Source organism: Papaver somniferum, chromosome 8 (assembly GCF_003573695.1).
Source record: "Papaver somniferum cultivar HN1 chromosome 8, ASM357369v1, whole genome shotgun sequence".
NCBI lineage: Eukaryota > Viridiplantae > Streptophyta > Magnoliopsida > Ranunculales > Papaveraceae > Papaver > Papaver somniferum.
Window position 1 is genome coordinate 153,821,552 of NC_039365.1, and position 9,326 is coordinate 153,830,877.

The following is a 9,326-nucleotide window of genomic DNA, read 5'->3' on the forward strand; positions in this document are numbered from 1 at the left end:
TAATTCTTGTTTGTTTCTCATTAATTCTTTTGAGACTAATCTTACTAATGTGTCTCTTGTTTCCAAAGAATGTAAGGGAAAGAAAGTCAACACTAGCGATGAGAAACTTGCTCATCTACATACAACCTCACCACATTTGTTTTTGCCTCCTTCTTTTTGAGACCATGTGAGGATGCACAATACTTTCAATAATTTTTTTTTCTTGACAAAGTGGTCTATGGTGTACATATGTTATTTAAAATGAATATGATCACCTTTCTGTTGAGCATTGCTCCAGTTAATATTTACACGTGTTATGTGAATAATAATTAACTTTTTAAAAAATATATTCTTTGATGCGATAAGAAGCTTCAATAGGTCTTTTCTTCGAGCTATTTTTTCTAAGGACAGTGACCTGTTGTGTCAATCAATAAAACTCTTGTGCTCTAAAATTATTTGTTGAGCTAAGATGTTATGTTTAAGGATAAAAATATGTTTTTGATAATCTTTTCAAAAACATGTTTCTGGTCTAGGCACCATTGGTTCGTTGATACTAAATATTTTTTATTCACGTCTACAAACAGCCCATGTACTTGGTCCATGATCGGACGTATGGTTCCAACACCGTCTAGGTTGGAAAAGGAACTATAAAACATGTTTCCAGTCTAGGCACCATTGGTTCGTTGATACTAAATATTTTTATTCACGTCTGCAAACGGCCCATGTATGTAAAGACCCGCAAGCTTCTCAACGCTATTAGACCGGTCAAGTGCCGAATTAGCCGATAATAACTGGATTAGTTTAACACGAACGATAATTAATAGGAATTAATCTAACAACGATCTAGATACCAAACTATTACCATCGGTTAGATCTCGAAAAGTTATGCGAAATGGACTACTCACAGGCGTCATTCAGACACTGGGTGAATAAGATTTATCAATTTGGTTTCGGAGGGTAAATTGATAATTTTGGGATATTACCATTGTGGCTCCACGTGTCAATGAGAGTGGGTGTCTCAGCAAATTCTGGCCGGCCTTATCCCCAACCCATTCGAAGAGAAAATTCATTCTCTTATCTTTCTTCTTCTTTTCTTCTGCTTTTGTTCATCGCCTCCGGCGATTTTGTGTGATGATTCTGAGGTCGAAATCAAAGAGAACTTAGGGGAAACTTTAGGAATTGATAACTGGTGCTGATGTTGTTGTTAATTGAGTTCGGGAGAAGAAAGAGGGGATGCTGCTGTAAGATTGAATTAGGGTTTGAGATTATTTGAGAATTGATAAGTTAAACGAGGTGTTAACAGATGAAGAAAGCTTGGGTTGCTGTTTAATTGAAGTTGCAGAGTTGTTCTAGTGATTGAATCCAAAGTTGGGTTCATGTGTTCTTCCCCGAATTAGAATTAGGGTTTGTAAGAAGTTCAAAGAAGAATTTAAAGATGAAATTGAGAGTTTAAAGAGAATATTTGATATGGGTATTGATTGATTGGACGAATTGGGGTTAGAGAAGAAGAGTATTTCAAGTTTGATGAAGTTAAGGTTTTGAACTGATTGTGAAGCTAGGCTTTGCTTCTGTTGATAAAGAAATGATGGAGATATCTTTGGTGATGAACAAATTGATGTTTGAGCAAATCTGAGTTGAGGTAAGTCTCTTCTTAATAACTTACTAAAGCTATTGATTTCAGTTAATGAGTTTATGAGTTCATTGATGATGATGAATATACTATGAAACTGTATGTTGAGATGGTATAGTGTGGAATGGTTTTGTGGCTGTAACTTGGGGTTGGATGTGAATTGCATGAAGAGAAAAGATGGTGTTGCCACTGTTTTAGAAGGATTAAGGTTTATATGAATGAATTATGTCAAGGTATGGAACTGTTGCAGATGATGAATAAGAGCTAAAGGGTGGTTCTGTATAAGTTGAGAATTGAAAGTGAAATGATGAGTATGCAGTGGTGTTGTGTACATGGTTTAGGTTGTGTTTGATTTACAGGAAGAGGGTATGTTTTGCGATGAATGCAGGGAAGAAATGAAATAGGGTATTGATATTGTTGTGTATGAATGGATAGTGAAGAGATTTTTTTTGAGGCAAGACTGATTGTTATTTGAAACTGGGATTGAAGGTGATATGGTAACACAATTAAGAGTTGGAGTGTATGAAGTGGGTTTATGGGATTTTGGTTATGATTGAGTTACAAAAGACATGGATAAATCTAGAGGTTCAGTTGAACTGGTAGTGTTGGTTGTGTTGAGATAGAGATGAGTTGGTGCAGGTGGAATGGGAAAGACAAGATGTGGTTGGTTAATTGGTGGGTATATGTTGAGTTGCAGATATAGCTAATGTGAGTTTAGGTATGTAAACTGAATCTAGTGGATGATAATGTTGATGTTGAAGTTCAGATTGAGTTACAGGAAGGTAAGTTGTAGCTAAGGTTAGTGGTAGTGTTGTATGGGATTCTCTGATGAAGTCTGGTGATGGTTTGTTAGTTAGAGAAGTGTTTTTGGATGTAATAATATGGCTTGAGGACAGTCTCTACAAAGGCTTGTCACTGCAATTGCAGGTAAGCTGATTTGTGATTAAGAATGTACTTGTGAATTTATTTGTATTCAATGTATTGTTATTTGAAATTATAGTTGAGAGTTTTGGGGTTGCACAATGTTTGTGCATTAGTGTTCTTTGGCCTGAAAAATGGCTCTGGCCTGTGTAAGAAATTTTGGCTTGTCTTATGGCCTAGCTTTACCATTAGGCATCCTAGTCAGCTGACTCAGTTAATCTGACTGAGTCACATGTGTACCTGAATCAGTCTTATTGACCCGGACCGATTCTTGTTTGACTCATTGACTGAGTTAGACTTTAACCTTGAACTCTGACCATTGACTTAGACTTAGACCTTGACTGTCTGTTGACCTGCGACCGTTAATTTGACTGTTAGTTGACCCTGATGGACTGGGCCTTAGATTAATGGGTTGGGTTCGTGGACTTGGGCTTAGAGTTAGTTTTCTTAGTTGATGAATTGGACCACTTATGGTCCGAATTAGAATTTGTTTCCTTCTACAAAGTTGTAGATGTTCATAAGACTTAGACAATGGACTATAGAACCAATCCAATTGAATTAGTAAACCTTGGCTATGCTAAAGACAATGAATGAAAAGGTGTAAAGTCATAGATGGACCTAGAACCATTAGATAGATTTGTGTAATTCTTATGTGAGCCTTTTTGGCTAGATTCTTAGACTTCTTGTGTGATTAACAGTTAGTCTATATTAACATCGATCGATTCAAAGGATGAACCAGTGGATCGTGGATCTAGAGGTAGGCGTGGCTTTTCATCAAAAGAGGTGGGAATACATTTGACTCTTTGGTAACCATTATTATTTTCCTTTACAACAGTTTATGTTTAACAAACTCATGTATTTCTGTTGGTGCGTTCTATGCATGGTTTAACTTGTTTACGATGATTTTATTGATTCTGTTAATCTTTCCATGGTTTGGAAAGGACCTGTAATGTGTTGTGGTCAATATGAATTATTATGGGAAATAAGAATTTCCACGTGTGGTATATAAGATATGCCCCTTCACATTTATATCTACATGAATACAACTTTTATGCTTATATCGGTCGATAGTTTGCGAGTTCGGAATTGTCGACATCCATATTTACGATTAGGTGTGGATTTGCGAGTTCGGAATTGCACAACCATAGTATACATTGTTTGAAGAAGGAGTTTGTCCATATACATGTTTGTCTACTCTGTGAGGATATGCTCTTTCACATTTATATCTACATGAATTCAGCTTTTATGCTTATATCGGTCGATAGTTTGCGAGTTCGGAATTTTCGACATCCATATTAACGATTAGGTGTGGATTTGCGAGTTCGAAATTGCACAACCATAGTATACATTGTTTGAAGAAAGAGCTTGTCCATATTCGTGTTTGTGTATCTCAGTGACTTGGTCACTATTTAATGTCTGAGAAAACATTATTGTTTTTCTTAATCTTGTTTATGATTAATTAGAAGTTAAATGTTAATTATTCCCACTTTCAGTTTTCAGAGACATATCAGAGTTGCGCAGCGAAAGCCACAAGTGTTGACTCCGTTAATTAGTTAACTTCCGCTATGTTTATTATGTTGTTTATTGTATCTGTAAACCAATTGACTATTATATATGTATCATTTGAGAGAAGTTCATGTACATATGTTCTGAGCGGGGTTAGTTTTGGGATAAATTTTGTAGCAGATTTCTTAATTGAATGTTTAAGTATTTGAATTAGATTCGTAGTGCCTCTTTATTTAGTTAATCACTTGGATCAGTCAGCTGCTAGCTTAGGGGGCGCTACAGTGTTGGTATCAGAGCTCACTATTAGATCTTACATGGGTGAGAATAAGAATAGCCAGTGCCAGTTAGTGAACTAGATTAGTTTAGAACTGGGTTGGGTTATGAGATAAATCTTAATCACTAAAAGCTACCAATAATTAAAGGAATTATTTGATTGATTGATTTGTTTGTTTGTAATGAAGTAAAAAATTGTAGGGTACATCAATAGATTTAGTTGATATGGATTTGAGAATAATTGATCTAAATAGTATGAACACGTAGACAATTTAATACGATAAAAACAGTGAGATGAGTATTATTGTAAATTACATAGAAACTTACTGAACACATTGACTTATATTAAAAGTAAACAAATTATAATTACATAAATGTTAATATTTTGGGATTTGATAATATTGTAACAGTAATTAGAATAATAGTTAAACCGTCGATGTCATAATAAAAATATTATAATAGTAATTATAGATGATAATAATAATAATAATAACTCTTTTTAATAGTAATTATAGGTGTGGGAGCACAACTTGTTGCTCGACTCCCTGCCAAATCTTTGTAATTAACTCTTTTTTCTTCAATATAGCCTTAGTGACATCTTTTATAATAATAATAATAATAATAATTTTAATAAAGTAAGGTTAACATATGTCAATTAGTATCATATTGCACTTGACTAAAATTCCAATAAAGATATATAGTGACAAAAGATAAAATAAATTATGATTAAATAATTATGGAAAATGAATAATGCTTGTGTACGATGAAGTTTTGTAAATTACACTAATTACAAATTAGAGATATATGTTTTTTCGTCTAAAGTAGATAATTAATATAATGCTTATTAGGCGTTAGACTTGAGAAATGGAGGAGATAATATATAAAATAAAAATAAAATGACTCAACTTGTTTATAATCTTATACCTAAAATTATCTTTAGGCTAACAAATGATCCAGTAAATCTTTAAAATGAAATAAATATATAAAATAGTAACAATAACATTCGGATATTTAGTGTACTATTAGAATTGAAAAAAATAGATTCATATATAGTTAGGATCCTTCTTCGTAAATAGATTCGATCATTTTGAAATGGAAAATTAGTATGATGAAGTTAAACTGTTAGAATTTAAATTAGTATTAAATGGAGCATAACTTAAATTAAGATATCATTAACAAATATATTTCAATAAAACAATGATTAGGATTAAATAGTTACTGAAAATTATTATGCTTATCCACGATTAAGTTTTGCAAAGTTAATTAAAAAAAAGACTAATTAAAATTAGAATTATATGTTTTGCGTTTAAACCATATAGTTAATACAAGATTTATTCGTTGGGATTAAAAGATGAGGTTATATAATGCATAAAATAGACTAAACTTGTTAACGATCTTATACCCAGATTATCTTTAGTCCAGTAAACGATTCACTAAAACACTAAATTATACACATAAAGTGATATTTATAGTATTTGAATGCTTAGAACAATATTAGACTTAAAAGGACAATAAATTTGCCTATGAATAAGATACTTATTAATAATATCAAAATCTAAGACAAGTTAAAATTTATATCGACCCAAATATAAATCATATTAAATTACCAACGCCAATATTTAACAAGATATACAAATTCAATCTGAATAAATAAAATCAATTATATCAATCTTTACGTGGAAATAAAATTATATGTACAAGATTAGGGCTTAATAAAATTAAACAAACTATCATTACTATATAGTTATTCTGGACATATTTTAATTATGCTAGTAACCAAATAGGAAAAATTGATAAAAGAATAATGAAAATGGTAATATAATTAAGACAATAACTTTTGATAAAATAAAAAATGATAATACTATATAATACTAATTATTATAGAATTTAGAGTTATTGCAAATATCATTTGGATAATAATTATAGGATAGTAATAGCAAACCGAATCTAGTATATCTTGGACAAGTAAATGATAATACTATGTAATTTTTATTAAGAGTACAACTTATGGATTATTTAGCAATAAATAAAATTTTAGGAAATGAAGTTAGATCAAACCGAATCTAATATTAATAATAAAATTAAACATGACATGACATTATGATTAATTACGATTAACTTTTATCGGCCTAAGAAATAAGAAATAAATGTAATAACAATGATAAAATATTAATACCAGACGACTATGAAAATTATTAGCGGCTATTTACTTATATCAAGTCACATAATGAAATAAACAAATAGATACGTTGAAAATAACATGAAGTAAAATTTTTAAGTCAAATCAGTTACAATAAAATTTGGAAATTATTTAGTCATAATAAGTTAGTACTTAGTTAATCCCCAGTGTTGAATGATGAAGGTTGTGTTTTCTCCATTCGTGGGAAGGCATTGTTGGGATTGGCCAACCTTGACAGGGCAACTGCATTCAGAGAGGACCGATTATAGAAGTTTAGTATAATTATTTTAGAAACCAATAGATGATTGATCATAGAAGCTTGGTACAATTCCTTAGGAAACCGATAGATATAAATTCACTTAGAAATAAATTCGTAGGAATCTCCTTTGTAATTAGAGACAAGTATTTTATAAGATAGAAATTGGTGTAAGAAACTTAGACTTCCGTATTTGATAGTACTTAAAATCAACATAGTGAACCTAGAGCTACAAATTTTAGATTTTAATTGGAGTCATATAGGTTTGTTCTTTGTTTTATGTTGTTTGCGCTTGGACAAGAAAGGATTATTCTATAAGGTGGGGAGTTTTTGAAGACCAGAAGAATGGTTTGATTTTCGAGGACGAAAATAAACAAGGTGGGGAGAATGTAAAGACCCGCAAGCTTGTCAACGCTATTAGGCGGTCAAATGCCGAATTAGCCGATAATAACTGGATAAGTTTAACACGAACGATAATTAATAGGAATTAGTCTAACAACAATCTAGATACGAAACTATTACCATCGGTTAGATCTCAAAAAGTTATGCGAAATGGACTACTCCCACGCGTCATTCGGACACTGGGTGAAGAAGATTTATCAATTTGTTTTCGAAGGGTAAAATGGTAATTTTGGGATATTACCCTTGTGGCTGCACGTGTCAATGAGAGTGGGTGCCTCAGCAAATTCTGGCCGGCCTTATCCCCAACCCATTCGAAGAGAAAATTCATTCTCTTATCTTTCTTCTTCTTTTCTTCTGCTTCTGTTCATCGCCTCCGGCGATTTTGTGTGATGATTCTGAGGTCGAAATCAAAGAGAACTTAGGGGAAACTTTAGGAATTGATAACTGGTGCTGATGTTGTTGTTAATTGAGTTCGGGAGAAGAAAGAGGGGATGCTGCTGTAAGATTTGAATTAGGGTTTGAGATTATTTGAGAATTGATAAGTTAAACGAGGTGTTAACAGATGAAGAAAGCTTGGGTTGATGTTTAATTGAAGTTGCAGAGTTTTTCTAGTGATTGAATCCAAAGTTGGGTTCATGTGTTCTTCCCCGAATTAGAATTAGGGTTTGTAAGAAGTTCAAAGAATAATTTAAAGATGAAATTGAGAGTTTAAAGAGAAGATTTGATATGGGTATTGATTGATTGGACGAATTGGGGTTAGAGAAGAAGAGTATTTCAATTTTGATGAAGTTAAGGTTTTGAACTGATTGTGAAGCTAGGCTTTGCTTCTGTTGATAAAGAAATGATGGAGGTATCTTTGGTGATGAACAAATTGATGTTTGAGCAAATCTGAGTTGAGGTAATTCTCTTCTTAATAACTTACTAAAGCGATTGATTTCAGTTAATGAGTTTATGAGTTCATTGATGATGATGAATATACTATGAAACTGTATGTTGAGATGGTATAGTGTGGAATGGTTCTGTGGCTGTAACTTGGGGTTGGATGTGAATTGCATGAAGAGAAAAGATGGTGTTGCCACTGTTTTAGAAGGACTAAGGTTTAGATGAATGAATTATGTCAAGGTATGGAACTGTTGCAGATGATGAAAAAGAGCTAAAGGGTGGTTCTGTATAAGTTGAGAATTGAAAGTGAAATGATGAGTATGCAGTGGTGTTGTGTACATGGTTTAGGTTGTGTTTGATTTACAGGAAGAGGGTATGTTTTGCGATGAATGCAGGGAAGAAATGAAATAGGGTATTAATATTGTTGTGTATGAATGGATAGTGAAGAGAGTTTTTTTGAGGCAAGACTGATTGTTATTTGAAACTGGGATTGAAGGTGATATGGTAACACAATTAAGAGTTGGAGTGTATGAAGTGGGTTTATGGGATTTTGGTTATGATTGAGTTACAGAAGACATGGATAAATCTAGAGGTTCAGTTGAACTGGTAGTGTTGGTTGTGTTGAGATAGAGATGAGTTGGTGCAGGTGGAATGGGAAAGACAAGATGTGGTTGGTTAATTGGTGGGTATATGTTGAGTTGCAGATATAGCTAATGTGAGTTTAGGTATGTAAACTGAATCTAGTGGATGATAATGTTGATGTTGAAGTTCAGATTGAGTTACATGAAGGTAAGTTGTAGCTAAGGTTAGTGGTAGTGTTGTATGGGATTCTCTGATGAAATCTGGTGATGGTTTGTTAGTTAGAGAAGTGTTTTTGGATGTAATAATATGGCTTGAGGACAGTCTCTACAAAGGCTTGTCACTGCAATTGCAGGTAAGCTGATTTGTGATTAAGAATGTACTTGTGAATTTATTTGTATTCAATGTATTGTTATTTGAAATTATAGTTAAGAGTTTTGGGGTTGCACAATGTTTGTGCATTAGTGTTCTTTGGCCTGAACAATGGCTCTGGCGTGTGTAAGAACTTTTGGCCTGTATTATGGCCTAGCTTTACCATTAGGCATCCTAGTCAGCTGACTCAGTTAATCTGATTGAGTCACATGTGTACCTGAATCAGTCTTATTAACCCGGACCGATTCTTGTTTGACTCATTGACCGAGTTAGACTTTAACCTTGAACTCTGACCATTGACTTAGACTTAGACGTTGAGTGTCTGTTGACCTGCGCGTTAGTTTGAC

At 33.0% G+C, this 9,326-nt stretch overlaps 1 long non-coding RNA gene across 1 annotated transcript; it reads left to right on the forward strand.

Annotated features, from left to right (window-relative positions):
* The first annotated feature begins 672 nt into the window (after positions 1-672).
* On the forward strand, positions 673-9,037 carry LOC113303587. Its single transcript, XR_003337616.1, has 2 exons — positions 673-2,025; positions 8,377-9,037. It is a non-coding gene; the product is annotated as an uncharacterized LOC113303587 (long non-coding RNA).
* The last annotated feature ends 289 nt before the right edge of the window (positions 9,038-9,326 follow it).